The 16,444-nt window shown below is 35.4% G+C and overlaps 1 long non-coding RNA gene across 1 annotated transcript in view; it reads right to left on the bottom strand.

The window, feature by feature from the left end:
* Positions 1-295: 295 nt before the first annotated feature.
* The window catches only part of LOC141277555 (uncharacterized), a 270,298-nt gene continuing 254,149 nt past the window's right edge, over positions 296-16,444 (bottom strand). Inside the window, exons 4-5 of the long non-coding RNA XR_012329128.1 lie at positions 11,955-12,079; positions 296-339 (exon numbers count right to left, since the gene is read on the bottom strand). This is a non-coding gene — a long non-coding RNA (uncharacterized lncRNA). The remainder of the gene's footprint in view (positions 340-11,954; positions 12,080-16,444) is intronic.

Raw genomic sequence — 16,444 nt, forward strand, 5'->3', positions numbered from 1 at the left:
CAATGTGCTGTTTTTTATACAAAATCCTGCTCTTGACTCATAAGTACAAATAGGGTACACATAGGAATTGCTTTCCTACAGCTAAGATAGATCCAACATTGAACTACCACCCACCCTCAGCTAATCACTTACATAGACACATATTTACCGAGTGACTGGACTAAATTAGGGTACAGCACAGTGTGAAGCCAATTAGTTTAACTAGAAATTAAGCCAGCAACTTGTGCCCCTTTGGTTCACTTTGAGTTAATTACCAGATAGCTGAGTATGTGGTCAAACTGGCATACCAGGTATTAGTGAATTTCCATGCATTATCACTTTTCCAGTCTCTAAACAAACCTGAAAAGTAAGCAAAGCAGGTGCTATTAGTCCCATTTTACAGATAAGGACAAAGAGACTCAGAGTAAATAGTCCCTCTGAAGTCACAACACATACAAGGTCATATTCAAAGCTCAAAGCACAAGTCTCCTGTCTCTGAACACTGCCCCCTCAGCTGACTCAGATTACCACATTACTATGCATATACTTTGCAACATTACATAAAAGAAAATTGCTCGTTTCTGTGCACTTTAAGCCTTTTAGTTGTGTTCTATCAAAGTCATTATAAGATTGATTCAATTCAAAAATAAAATTGCATTAAAATTCATAAATGAGATATTTACTTGGTGGTAGTCATGACTCAGCAAGTAGTCATGCAATACACACTTGTCAGAGATATTATTCACTAGGTAATAATGAAGTGATGTTTCCTTGGATAAAATTTTACTCTCAGGTCTACAGTGTAAATGCCAGTTTGAATCTTCTTTTCTGCTTGCTACTCTAGAGAAAAAATACCTATATATTTAAATAACAAAAATAGTAGCCTTTTTATTATGTAAGTTTATATTCCAAATAATTGTAGTAGACAGTCAATTTGCATATATCCCCACTGAAATTTGCAGATAGGTAACTGAAAACATCTAGTCAGCAAATATATATAATATCTATGTCTATAACATCAAATATCTCCAAAACAGAAGACCAAACAAGAATAGGTATACAACAAAGAAAGAAGAACCACATGCATAGTAGCAGCTCATTGAAGAATGTCATTTCATGACATTGGTCTTGGCAATAATTTCACGGATATGACACCAAAAGCACAGGCAACAAAAACCAAAACTGTGGGACTATATCAGACTGAAAAGCTTCTGCACAGCAAAGGATACAATCCACAGAGTGAAAAGGCAACCTACAGAATGGGAGAAAATATTTGAAAACCATATATCTGATGAGGGGTTAATCTCAAACATATATAAGGAACTCATACAACTCAATAAAAAAAACTAATACCTCGATTTAAGAAAATGGGCTAAAGACTTGAATAGACATCTCTCCAAGTAAGATAGGCAAATGGGCAACAGTTATATGAAAAAAATGCTCATTGACACTAATCATCAGAGAAATGCAAATCGAAACTACAAGGTATCACCTCACACTTGTTAGGACGGCCATTATAAAAAGAAAATTATTCAAACCAGAAAATAACACATATTGGCAGGATGTGGAGAAATTGGAACACTTGCCACCATTGGTAGTAATGCAAGATGGTGCAGCTGCTGTGGAAAACAGTATGGATATCCCTGAAAAAAATTTAAAAAGGAACTACCATATTATCCAGCAATCCCAATTCTGGGTCTATATCCAAAAGAACTCAAATCAGTATCTTGAAGAGATATTAGCATTCCTTTGTTCATTGCAGCATTATTCACAATAGCTAAGATAAAAAACAACCTAAATGTCCATTGATAGATGAATGGATAAAGAAAATGTGGTACAGTCCTTCCACAGGGGATTGGTTCCAGAACTCCGCACAGATATCAAAATCTTCCAATGTTCAAGTCCCTTATATAAATGTTGTAGTACAATTGGTCCTCCATATCCATGGGTTCCACATTCCCCAGATTCAACCAACCTGTATTGGATGATTGAATCTGCAGACATGGAACCCACGGATAAGGAGGGGTGACTGTATATACATACAATAGAGTACAGTTCAACCTTAAAAGAGAAGGGAATTCTGCAATATGCCACAACATGGATGGACGTTGAGGACATTATGTGATGAGAAACAAGCCAGACACAGAAAGATAAATACTGCATGATTTCACTTATGTGAGGTATCTAAAATAGTCAAATTCATAAAAATCAAAGACTGCAATGGTACTTACCAGAGGGTGGGAACGGGGAGAATGGGCAATTTATTAATCAACAGGCATAAAGTTTCAATTAAGTAAGGTAAATAAGCTTTAAAGACCTGCTGTATGACACGGTACCTATAGTCAACAATAATGTATTGTACACTTAAAATCTGTTAAGAGGGTTAGGCCCATACAGATGGTCAACAAACACGTGAAAAGCTGCTCAATGTCACTAATTATTAGAGAAATGCAAATCAAAACTACAATGAGATATCACCTCACACCAGTTAGAATGGGCATCATCAGAAAATCTACCAACAACAAATGCTGGAGAGGGTGTGGAGAAAAGGGAACCCTCTTGCACTGTTGGTGGGAATGTAAACTGGTACAGCCACTATGGAGAACAGTATGGAGGTTCCTTAAAAATCTAAAAAGAGAATTACTATATGACCCAGCAATCCCACTACTGGACATATACCCAGAGAAAACCATAATTACAAAAGACACATGCACCCCAATGTTCATTGCAGCAGTATTTACAATAGCCAGGTCATTTAAGCAACCTAAATGCCCACTGACAGACGAATGGATAAAGAAGATGTGGTACATGTATACAATGGGAATATTACTCAGCCATTAAAAGAAATGTAACTGGGTCATTTGTAGAGACGTGGATGGACCTAGATACTGTCATACAGTGAAGTAAGTCAGAAAGAGAAAAACAAATATCGCATATTAATGCATATATGCGGAATCTAGAAAAATGGTACAGATGAACTGGTTTGCAAGGCAGAAGTAGAGACACAGATGTAGAGAACAAACATATGGACACAAAGCGGGGGAAAGCGGGGGTGTTGTGGTGGTGGTGGGATGAATTGGGAGATTGGGATTGACATATATACACTAATATGTATAAAATAGATAACTAATAAGAACCTGCTGTATAAAAATAAATAAAATAAAATTCAAAAAATATATATATAATGTCTAGATCTTGTTTGGACCCTGTTTAAAACAAACCTACCATGGAAAGATATATTTGACAGAGTCAAGAAAATTTGAGTATAGATGGTATTAGATGATATTAAGGAATTTAAATACTTTTCTTGGGTTAATTTATCAATGTTGGTAGGTGTTAATAATGACACAGAGATTGTGAAAATTTCAAACACTCTTTAAATGTCTTATGCAAATTTTAAACATAAGAATTTTAAACATTCTTATCAGCTAAAGATGTATATTTAAATATTTTCAGGTAAAATAACATAATACTGGAATCTATTTTAAACCTCTCTTAAAAATCAAATAAAAAAGACAAGTGGGGGATCAAAGAATCAAAATTCAAAAGTAGTGATGATTGTTGAAGGTATGTGATGGGTACATGGTGATTAATTATACTGTTCTCTTTACTCTTGTGCATATTAAAAATTTTCCATAATAAAATATTTTAAAAATACTGAACACGAATACAGATTCAGAGATGGATTTAACTAAAGCGTAACAGATATGAACAGTGTTCAAGAGATGCTAAAGGGCAGCAAATCAAAGATGCCTCTTTTAAATGCTTCCATGTGATTCAGTATTTTCTCTGTCGTAGCAATTTTTCTCTATATAGTACTTGTCTACTTAAATGGTAGTTTCCATACACTATGTGCTGGTTATTCTCCATTTGTCTCTATAGATTGATTGATTCTTTATCCCTTTCCACCTTATTCTACATTCCAGAAAAATTGGCTTGGTTGGGATCCCTTGCCCTCTGGCTTCCAGCTTGTTCTAGCCAAAGGAACATACTGTCAAGCTGTCTGAGGGTGGAAGGAGAGAGGTCAAAGTATTCATTTCTCTCCTTCCCTCCCTCTGTGCTGCAGGTGCTCCAGGTTGCATTTCTTTATTTGTAAAAGCTCCTGTGTTCAACACTCTCTAAGACATAGAGCTTGCACTCTGGGTTCCAAGAAGCATTGCCTCCCCTTGTCCCTTCAGGATAAGGGATAGTTGTGACTTTAAAATCTTGCTAACCCAGGTATGCTTTCCCATAGTTTGTTGTCCTGGACCCTGCCCATATTTTTGTATCTTTGTTCAGCATAATCTTTTCAATTGCCCCTTTTGAGTGTGCCAACTGTTTCTTGTTAGGACCTTGGATAATATAGGCTATGAGCTTCATTGGAGCTTGGAAATTGTCTCCTTCTTTTGTTCATTATGATTGTGATACCTGTAATACATGACTCTCTGGCATCTAGTAGACATAAAATAAATATTAGTTAAAGGAAAATAAAAATAGAAGAAATGAATAAAATTCAACATTATTTTCTGATTTGAAAAACATAAATTAAGGAATAAATACATGAATAATATGTTTTTAAATAAATTTACTCATTTATTTGTTTTTATTTTTGGCTGTGTTGGGTCTTCATTGCTGTGCACAGCCTTTCTCTAGTTGTGACGAGTGGGGGCTATTCTTCACTGTGGTGCATGGGCTTCTCATTATCTTGGCTTCTCTTGTTGCGGAGCACGGACTCTAGGCACACGGGCTTCAGTAGTTGTGGCTCACAGGCTCTAGAGTGTGGGCTCAGTAGTTGTGGTGCACAGGCTTATTTGCTCTGTGGCATGTGGGATCTTCCTGGGCCAGGGATCGAACCCGTGTCCCCTGCATTGACAGGCAGACTCTTAACCATTGGAAGCCTTCATATGTTTTTTTTCTTTTTTTTTTTCGCGATACACGGGCCTCTCACTGTTGTGGCCTCTCCCATTGCAGAGCACAGGCTCCGGACACGCAAGCTCAGAGGCCACGGCTCACGGGCCCAGCCACTCCGCGGCATGTGGGATCCTCCCGGACCGAGACACGAACCTGTGTCCCCTGCATCGGCAGGTGGACTTTCAACCACTGCGCCACCAGAGAAGCCCCCTTCATATGTTATTTTTAAAAGGATCCATCCATTAGCTTCTTGCAGAAAGTAAAAAATTAGGCATATTTGCATTGAAAATGTCATGAATAAGATAATAATAATTGATATTAAAATTGAAAAGGGAAGCTAATGTTTCATTATTTAAACTCATACCCTAATAAAATTCTAGTAAAACAATGCCATCTCTCCTTAAATAAATCTGCAATGGAATTCCATTTTATAATTTGACAAAATGATCCTAAATTTCATGTTGAATAATAATCATATGAGATTAGGCAACAGGTTCTAAAATAATAAGTGGTAAGGAATTTGCTTTGCTAAACAATAAAATATAGGTAAAACAGGGTACTTATTAGGAGAATTCCACTTCTGACAATAGTATACTAATTTATTTGGAACTAACTTCCCTCTAATAATGACTAGAACATATGTGTATGTATATATATATATATATATATATATATATATATATATATATATATATATATATATATATAGCAAGAGAGAGCGAGAAGAACTGAAGCCTAACTTCCAATCATTACAATCCCTGGTAGTCCACCGGACATAAATATAAATTGTGTCTTTTGGAAGATATCATAAACCTAGGCCTCAAAATACTTCCAAAATTCTTCATATAAAAGCAAGTCATTTAATTAAAAATAACCAGGCTTTAGAGGTGACAGGACAGAGATAAAGAATAGACAATAGAAACAGGCTCACAGAGGATCTAGATAATGGAAATATCATACACAAACTTTAAAACAAATAAGTTGAATATATTTAAGGAAATTCAACACAAGATAGAGAAATTAAATGGATAACAAAAAGCTATAATAGAAATTTTAGAAATGAAAAAGTAATGGTCTGATATTCAGAGCTCAGTGGGTTGATCAAACAGAAGATTAGGCATACCTCAAGACAGAATAAGTAAAATAGAAGATGGGTCATCAGAAAATTATCAGAATGAAACACACACACACAAAAAGATATAAAATACAGAACAGTTTATAAAACACATAGGGGACCCAGGAAACAGATATAATACACATAGAATTGGGGTAGAAGAAAAGAAAAAAAATGGGGAAGAAAAAATATTTGAAGAGATAACAGCTGAGAGTTTTCCAGAATTGGTTAAAGACATTGGGCTACAGATTTAAGAACCAGAGAAAGTGAATACTAATAAGGCTACACAGAGGTATTTCATAGTAAAATTTCTGAAGACCAGCACAAAAAATAAAATTTTAATTAAAGCCTTATGAGGGAAAAAAGGATTACTTTTAAAGGAAAAAGTAATAAGATTGACAGTTAATTTTTCTACACAAGACAATGGAAAAATATCTTAAAATTACCAAAAGAAAATTTACTGCCAATGTATAATTCTCTTTCCAAGAAAAACAAAGAGGAGACAAAACATTTTAAAATAAGCAAAAATAAAGACTTTGTCATAAGTAAATCAGTACTAAAAGAAGCAGCTAAAATGTATTTATGTCTGAAGGAAATAATTTGAGATGGAAGTTCAGAGATGAAGGAGGGAATGAAGAGCATCAAAAAAGGGTAAATATGTGGATAAATCTAAAAAATAGTAATGTTTAAGTACTTGAAATAGTAGCTTGTGGGATGGAAAATATAATAGATAGATGATAGGTAGATAGATAAGTAGATAGATAGATAATAGGAAAAAATTTGGAAATGTCACCCAGAAGGGGAATACATGGAGTTAAAGTGTGAAAATACAAAGAGGTTCTGTATTATCCAGGAATGTGGAGAAAATTTGGACACATCAGTAATGCGTTTTGTAATCTTTAGGGTTGTACCAAAAGTATTGTAAAAGGATATATAAACTATAAACTAATAAAAAAGAAGAAATTGAATAATAAAATATACCCAATAAATAAAAAACAAAAATAAGAAAATGAGAAAACTGACATAGAATAAATGAGATGAATATAAAGCATATAGTGAGTAATTAATCCAAAATATAGAAGTAATTACATTAAATGTAAAGACAAGATTTCAACTAAAAAGAAAAGATTGTCAGACAGAAAACAAAGAAAAAAATCATAACTAAATGGTGCCCATAAGTGATATATTTTAAATATATGGAGAGAGAAAATTCAAAAATAAAAGGATGAAAAAAAAAGTATGCAAAAACCAAGCAAAAGAAAGGTGATATAGCTATATAAAAAGAAAGTAGAGTTTAGGAAAAATTAATTATATAATAATTATAAATGTGTATGCATCTAATAACACTCCCTAAAAATATAAATACTAAGCACGACATAATTAGAGGACGTATAGACAAATACATAATCATAATGAAATATTTTAAACTGCTCTCAGTAACTAAGTATCACAAAAAAAGCCAATTAAGAACATCTTAATTAACAATCTTGACCAAATTAACATATATAAAACACTGCACCCAACAATATCAGGATATTCTTTTCAAGTGCATGACAAACATTTTCCAAAACTGTACACATACTGTTCCATCAGTTGTTTCAACATATTTCAAAGAAATAAAATTATACAAAATATATTATTTGATTATTTGCCTACCATGATATTAAGCAAGAAATAAATAATAAAAAGATAACTATAAAATTCTCAAATGTGTGAAAATTAAGTTATGTACTTTTAAATTAACCATTAATTAAAGAAGGCGTTGCAATGGAATTTGAAAAATATTTGGAGCCGAATAATAAAAATGTTATGTATCAAAATTTGAGATGAAGTTGCAGCTCAATATCAAAAAAACAACTCAATCCAAACATGGGCAGAAGACTTAAATAGACATTTCTCCAAAGAAGACATACAGATGGCCAAAAAACACATGAAAAGATGCTCATCATCACTAATTGTTAGAGAAATGCAAATCAAAACCAAAATGAGGTATCACCTCACACAGGTCAGAATGGCCACCATGAAAAAATCTACAAACTATAAATGCTGGAGAGGGCATGGAGAAAAGGGAACCCTCCTGCACTGTTGGTGGGAATGTAAATTGATACAGCCACTATGGAGAACAGTATGGAGGTTCCTTAAAAAACTAAAAATAGAACTACCATATGACCCAGCAATCCCACTACTGGGCATATACCCTGAGAAAACCATAATTCAAAAAGTGTCATGTACCACATGTTCATTGCAGCACTATTTACAATAGCCAGGACATGGAAGCAACCTAAGTGTCCATCGACAGATGAATGGATAAAGAAGATGTGGCACATATATATAATGGAGTATTACTCGGCCATAAAAGGGAATGAAATTGATTTATTTGTAATGAGGTGGATGGACCTAGAGACTGTGATACAGAGTGAAGTTAGTCAGAAAGAGAAAAACAAATACCGTATGCTAATGCACATATATGTAATCTAAATAAACGGTACTGATGAACCTAGTGGCAGGGCAGGAATAAAGACGCAGATGTAGAGAACAGACTTGAGGACACAGGGTGGGAAGTGGAAGATTGGACGAAGTGAGAGAGTAGCATGGACATATATACACTACCAATTGTAAAATAGATAGCTAGTGGGAAGCATCTGCATAGCACAGGGAGATAAGCTCGTTGCTTTGTGACCACCTAGAGGGGTGGGATAGGGAGGGTGGGAGGGAGACACAAGAGAGAGGGGATATGGGGATATATGTATACTTATAGCTGATTCACTTTGTTGTACAGCAGAAACTAACACTACATTGTAAAGTAATTACACTCCAATAAAGATAAAAAAATTTTGAGATGAAGTTAATGCCATGCATACAGGGAAGTTTAAAATTTAAAGGCATATATTAAGCCTAAGCATCTGTCATTAAGAAGTTATTAAAGGAAGAGTAAATTGAGCACAAAGGACAGATCCGAATCAAAACAGAGAGAACATTAACTAAAACTTTTCCTTTTGCCCTTAAATTGACAACTAGACCTCAGCACTGAGTATGAAAAGGCCCTAATTACTGCCTAGCCTAAAGAGCTGCGAATAATTGAAATCAGACATTAACTTCCAGATCTTACTAAAGATCCACATCTCATGCCTTAAATAAACAACTACTTACCTACCCCTCACCTTCAACTCATCATCTCTCTGTCACTGGCCTTGTGAGGAATGTGGAACTCATGGTTAGAGACTTTGCCCTTCCCCGCCTCAGTGGTTGGCGAGAGCAGTTACTTTTGCTTTTCCTGATAAACAAGTGAGGGGAGTCTACAAGGAACTAAATCATAAAGACTGGCAGTATCTACTCAAAGGGGAGACTGCCACTTCTCTCCCCAGATGGAGTATTGCTGAGCTGCAGAATCATGCAGGGCCATCAGATGTTGCCCAACAAATGAGACGAATGTTCTTAGAGGCGAGTTGATAGAGTTTGACATCCATGCCCTAGAATTTGGAGGTGAACATGAACATGAAGCGTCCACTCCTCTGGAAATTTCTGAAGGTGAAAGAATTCATAGAATAGTAATTAATACCAGTTAGGGAAGAAAATACTGCAGAGAAATAGGACAGGAAAGAAGGGAGGTGTGGGAAGGTTGTGGAGATAGCCCTGGAGTGGTCCTCGGTATTTCCCATGGCTGCAGGTAAAAGAACATGGAGGATATAGATGGAGCAGGTGTCTTGTCAACCCCTGCCTTAGACAGTACTTAATAATATTTGTTTTAAAAGGGATAGGGGTCCTGTAGTCAAATGCTTTGTTTACCACTTACAGCTTTTCCACATATATTAGCATGGTAACAGCTCAGAAAAGCCCTACGATGTTTACAGACTTATTTTGCCATGGAAGACTTGTCTTCTATTTTATATAATTTTTTAAATATTAATACTTCTTAGCTTCCCATAAAATAAAATCTGAGGAACATCATTTTGAGAAATGATGAATAAGCTAATCACTGACAGCTTCTTAACCTTTGAGTCTTTCATTTTATTTCTTTTTTGTCCTATAAAGTCACTACAGGTCTTTGCCTAATATTATGATATCACTTAAAATAAGATAATTAGCTCAAGGTTTAGTTTGCATTGATTCTGTGTGTAACAGGTATGTTATTTTAATCAATAATCAAGTAACACATCAGTTACTGAAGCCTGACTATTGAAATTGGAGAAGTTTGTCAGAAGATAGGACACTATATATGGTTCATTTGCCACAAATGGGGAAGTGTAATAAAATTCAAAATTATTAATATTTCCATATTTTATTGAATTATTGATTATTAAATTGAATTATTGATAATTATTGAATTATTGATAATTAAAAATCAGGCATGCCCTGCTTTAATTGTATCAGGATTGTTTATTCTGACGAGCTAGGTATAAGAGTGGTTCTAAGCAAGTTTGATGGAGGAAGTGATAAAGAACTTTAATTGCTTTTTGTTTATGCCCTTAAGCAATGTAAGTTTATGAGATAATTGAAAGAAGTTAAAGAAAAATATGGAAATTTTATTTTAATGAAATCAAAAAGCTGGCTTATGGAAACCTGTTGCAGAAATGAGTTTAAGCTACCTCTTTATTTCAACAATCACTTTGGAAGGAAAGAGCTCTGAAGTGGCCACTAGAGGCAGCTCACAAAGGAGTCATCCAGAAAAATCACACTTGAGGTCTTCCTAATTTGATAGCAAGTTCTTTGTAGACAAGTTTAATGCTTTATATAGCTTTGTAGCCAGTTCAGTGCCTAGCACAGCAAAAATACATGCCAAGTACTCAACCATTTGAGTATTTTTAAAAATTTAGATTTTGTGTGTTATGTGTGTACATCCGCATTCTTTTGTAATGAAAGATAAAATACACATAGGTAAAGATGATTATTACAATTGACTTAGTTGGAGGGCATTTTTTTTCTTGTTACCATATTTTTAGAAATTTGTACAGAAATATTTCTCATGAGTTAATCTATAAATGGTACATTATTTTATAGAAATCACAATACCAGAAGGCTGTTGGCTCAGGTTCCCAAATATTCTATATATGGTATTCTAAATCAACAAAAGAATGAGGAAATAAAAAACTAGATACTATGCTCATTATGAAATTTTATTTGCATTAAATCTCTAATCAATACATTTTAGAGGTCTTTGCAGGTAGATTAATGAAACAGTATCTGCACTGTTCCTCTTCAGAGTGTTTTAATAATAATTTATATGAAGTAAGTCAGATATTTGTTATGCTGTATCTAGAACATCCTCTTTTGAAGCTGTCTACACAAAGGAAAAATCATTGTTGGCTAAAACCAGTAGCACTTACAGGAGTGGTGTGCAATGTCTTAAGGACAGAGAAATATTTCCCTAGAAAACTACTCATCAAAATGTTGCTTGAAAGTTGCTGGATTCAGACAACTGGAAAAAGGCAATCCAGGCAATATGATTAATTCATAGCTAATGAAGACCAATGCAAGTCTGGGCTGGGTATAATAAATATATTAAGATTAGCAGATAGCTCATGAAAATCTTGCTTAACTTACAACTTTTGGTTATCTATTGGCCACAGGCCATAGGAAATCAATGAAAAACTACAGAATTATCAACCCAAATTCCTTTAGAGAGAGGAGATTGAAAAATTGTCATTCCTAAACACTAGTCATTGTTCAACACTGGGTCCCTCTGACACCAATATTTGGCTGTGTTCCACTCAGATCCTGTATCAAGCCTGTGGATTCATTTTCATTTGATTTGGGAAATAGTGACTTTTCCATGAAAAGTACATGGAAAGATATGGCAAATAAATGGGAAAACAATTTGAAATTGGAGTCAGAATGTGTCAAGTCAGAATCACATGAATATAGGAGTACAGTGGGTATAGCTAGGCCATGCTGCTAGCTCAGCAGCATTTATGATGCTTACATTCAGGTGCTATGTACTCTTGAGAATGTCTTAGGAGAATAACTGACTTACCCTGACATGTAGAAGAAAAGGCAGCATCCTTGTGGTTCAGGAAACTTGGATTCTATTCCTAGCTCTGTAGTTGGTAAGTTGTACAATCTAATGCACGTCAGTTCCACTTGTGTCCATTTCCGAATCTGTGAAATGGGAGGAGTTGAAAAAATGATTTCAAAGATCCATTCTCTTCAAGTACTAACCTGGTGTGGTTCTGAGGTTTTCCTATGTGAACAGTTTCTGAGCTTAGAAGGTAATGGCTACTAAGGGAGATGAACTTATCAACAAGCAATAGTAATAATATTATCCAACAGAATTCAGACCTGCTTGCCTGTGCACAGTAAAACCATTCTACTGACAGCCAGTTGTGATGAAGGAAAGTAGAGTGTTTATTGCACGGCACCGAGCAAGGAGAATTGGCAGCTCATGCTCAAAAGACCTGAACTCTCTGATGACTTTCAGAGAAGGGTTTTTTTTTTTTAAAGGCAACACCTGTGGTGAGGGTTGCAGTTTGTGGACTTTCTTTTGATTGGTTGGTGGTGAGGTAACAGGGTGACGTTTCAGGAATCTTAATCATCAACCTTCTGATTCCAACCAGTCTGGGGTCTAATGCTTGTGGCAGGCATGTAGTCACCATATCCCTCCATCTGGGTAGGGGTCTTACTTCCTGATGAAGAACTCAAACATATGCATCATATTGTTATGTAAAGTCCTTGAGGAGGAACTAGGACTCTATTTTACCACTGACTATTGTTTTAGCTATCATTACTTTTCTAGCTTAACTGCTTTTCCATTGTTTCTGCATTTCCTCTCTTCCCTAATTACTAACTTCTTGTGTCTGCTCTTTGGCACTCTGTGAAGCCCTAGGAGAGTAAAGCCTTTTTTCTACAAATGAGAAATGCAGGACACAGAGGGGCTCTTGTACCTAGGAAGGCCCCACAGGGTCCTGCTCAGTTTTAATCTCTCTTTTCTTTGATACTCCTCAATCCTGAGGGGAACAGGTGAGGGACAAGAAAGGGAATAAAGTTTTGGATAGAGAGGTTAATTATAAACTCAGAAGAAGAACTTGGTTTTAGGGGGATTTGGTTTCAATAACAGTAATAATAAACAGAATGAAAATGTGCTAAGTGTAAAGACAAGCAAAATTCCAAGGGCACATATAAGAGGGAACATTTATTTAGATTAGGGTGGTATAGTATTGAAGTTCTCAGCATATGAAAAGAGCACTGAAGTAAAAAAAAAAAAAGAGGAAGATTTTGATCTGTAGATAAAGAGTGGGTTGCAGAAAATTACATGCAAATATATGGACTTTTGAGGTAAAGTTATTTAGGTCATGGCATGTAGGCCAGTGTGACCTGGCTATCAAAAATGTGGGAGTTAATGCATTGTCTCTGGAATCAAGCAGACTCGCTCTCAGACCTTGAGCAAGTTACCTATCCCTTTTGAGCCAAAATTACTCATCTTAAATATGGAAGTTCATAGGAATGTTGTTGTGAAGAGTAAATTAGATAATGTATGTAATGGGCTTAAACAAATTCACGGCACATTGTAAATAAATATCAACATTACTATTATTGTTATTATTACCACCATTATTATTATTTAGAGCCATAACATTGGGGAAATGGTTTGAAGCCAAATTATAAATGACACTGAATGCCATGATAAATAATTTGGCTACTATTTTATACAGTAAGGAGCTATTGACTGCTTTGAGGAGTGAAGCAAGATAAATCAAAAATGACAAAAGAGAAAGAAAATTATATACTTTTGCTGAAGAAATGCTCACCAGTGAAGTAAAATTAGTTGTAGTCTGTTTTTTTTTTTTTTTTTTTTTGCGGTATGTGGGCCTCTCACTGTTGTGGCCTCTCCTGTTGCGGAGCACAGGCTCTGGACACACAGGCTCAATGGCCACGGCTCACGGGCCTAGCCGCTCCACAGCATGTGGGATCTTCCCGGACCGGGGCACGAACCCGTGTCCCCTGCATTGGCAGGTGGACTCTCAACCACTGCCCCACCAGGGAAGCCCTGCAGTCTGTTCTTTAAAAGAGTCAACCAGTCTATACATATCTCCAATGAGAAACTCAATTTAAATATTAATAGAACACATCTCAGCTGTCGCTCAAGTCCCATTTCTTTGTTTCTCAGGTACAATCTGTGTTGATACCAACTTTTGCAACATGCAAGTGAAATTTCATTCTTTGTGCATCCATGGTTGTTCCTCTGAGGAAATATGGAAATGCAAATGGAAATATGATGAGGGGAAAAATTAATGATTGACAGTCAAATTCAAAATCAACTATCCATAGCAACTTTATGAAACCTCAAGAAATGTATTCACGTTTCACTGTGACCATGATAAATACCAAATTTAATCACAAGTGCACAAGGGGGATTACTTGCTTTAATCAGTTTTCATTCTAGCAAAGAAAAAGTTGTTAAATACCATAAGTGTCCAGTGCTTGGTCCTGTCTTGGAAATTTCTTTGCTTTGTGACCTGTCCTAAACACATTGAGATTATTCACTAATCTCCTCTAGTGTGTGTGTGTGTGTGTGTGTGTGTGTGTGTGTGTGTGTGTGTGTGTGTGTAAGAATCAGTATTTAAAGAGAAAATCACAGATTTTATTGAATAACAACTAAACTACTTCAAGCATTAAAAAACAACATGGCAAAATATAAGCAAAGTGAACCACATTTGCAGCTCATAAAACCTGATGAGGAAAGGACCAAGATGCAAAGACATGAATGAGGAAAAGGATATACAAAGCTGCTTCATTAAAATGAACTACAAAATGTTAGCCAAGATACAGCTTTAGCTGTATCAAAATATTCAGCTTCAGTAGCAGTAAACATACCTAAACAATACTCTTAACACATGCACACTATTTCTTAGTATTTTATGTTAGCTAAACTTTAGCTCCATGTTCCTAACCTTGGTTGATTTCCCAGACCAGATGGATGACTGAGCACAAATTAAAATCTCCTCCTTCACTGAAACATAGGAAAATTCTTGTTTTCTTTTTTATTTTAAGAATGCCTAATTGTACTAAATATAAGAGTAGACTACCAACAGGCCAGAGAGAAGGGAAACCCAAAATGCAGAACATTAGCTGATGCTGGAAGATCACAGGAAGCCCTGATCAGAAACAAGAATTAGGGGCAAGAGTTTTAATGTCCTACAGTAACAGACTGAACTGACCCCCCAAATGGTTAGATAGCAAAACCAGGCTTTCTTCGTGAAGCAGGGCCTAGAATGACACTCTCTGCCCATATTCAGGAGCAGATACAACTGTACATCCAAGGTTGCCTGGGCTACAGAAAGGATGCTACCATGAGATTGGGAACTCAGCCTGTGCTGCACACAAGCATGGTGACTAGAATTATGTTATCCAAATAAAGAGCTCCAAGCTGCTCACAAAAGACTCTCTTCAGTCTTAAAACCCAAAACTGTTTGGCAGAGGCAACAATAGAGTTGCACAATGTGGAGAGACATGTATGATTTAAAACAACCTCCAAGGCAGGAGAACCCTCCATCAAAAATGATAAAGCACAAAAAGAAATTCTGATCCAAATAGGAAAATCTAACCCAAGAATACAGGTATATTGGAGCGAGTGGTCTTAGAAAGATAGACATACTTACTAATTGTAGATATTTAATAAAAACTTTATGGAAATATCATTAAAATACCATAATATTTACCCTTTTAAATTGTACAATTCAGCTTTTACTTTACTATATTTACAGAGCTGTGCAATCATCAACACTTTTAGAACATTTTCTTCACCACAAAATGAAACCTCATACCCATTAGCAATCACTCTCCATTTCCCCCATTCCCCTCAACCCTAGACAACCACTAATCTACATACTGTATCTATAGATTTTATTTCTAAATTCTGATCATAAGGTGGAATTGTATAATGTGTATCTTTACGTGTCTGACTTTCACTTCGCATAATGTTTTCAAGGATCATCCATGCTGTAGCATGTGTCAGTGTTTTACTTCTTATTATTGATAAATGATGTCCCATTATGTGAATAAACCATATTATATTTATCCTTTTATTGTGTGATAGACATTTAGGTTGTTTCTAGTTTTGGCTATTATGAATAATGATGCTATGAACATCTATGTACAAGTTTTTGTGTGGACATTTGTTTTCATTTATCTTCGGTATATATATGGGAGTGGAATATCTGTGTCATGTATTAACTCTCTGTTTAACATTTTTAGAAATTGTCAAACTGTATTCTGAAGTGGCTGAACTATTTTACAGTGACATCAGCTATATATGAGGGTTCCAATTTCTCCTCATCCCTGTCAACAATTGTTAATGTCTTTCTTTTTTATTCTAGCCATCCTAGTAGGAGCGAAGTGGTATCTCATTGTAGTTTTGATTTGCAGTTCCTTGATGATTAATAATGTTGAGCATCTTTTCATATTCTTACTGGCCATCTGTATATCTTAATGGACAAAATATTCAGGTCTTTAGCTCATTTTAAACTG

Source organism: Tursiops truncatus, chromosome X (genome assembly GCF_011762595.2).
Source record: "Tursiops truncatus isolate mTurTru1 chromosome X, mTurTru1.mat.Y, whole genome shotgun sequence".
In the NCBI taxonomy this organism is placed as follows: Eukaryota; Metazoa; Chordata; class Mammalia; order Artiodactyla; family Delphinidae; genus Tursiops; species Tursiops truncatus.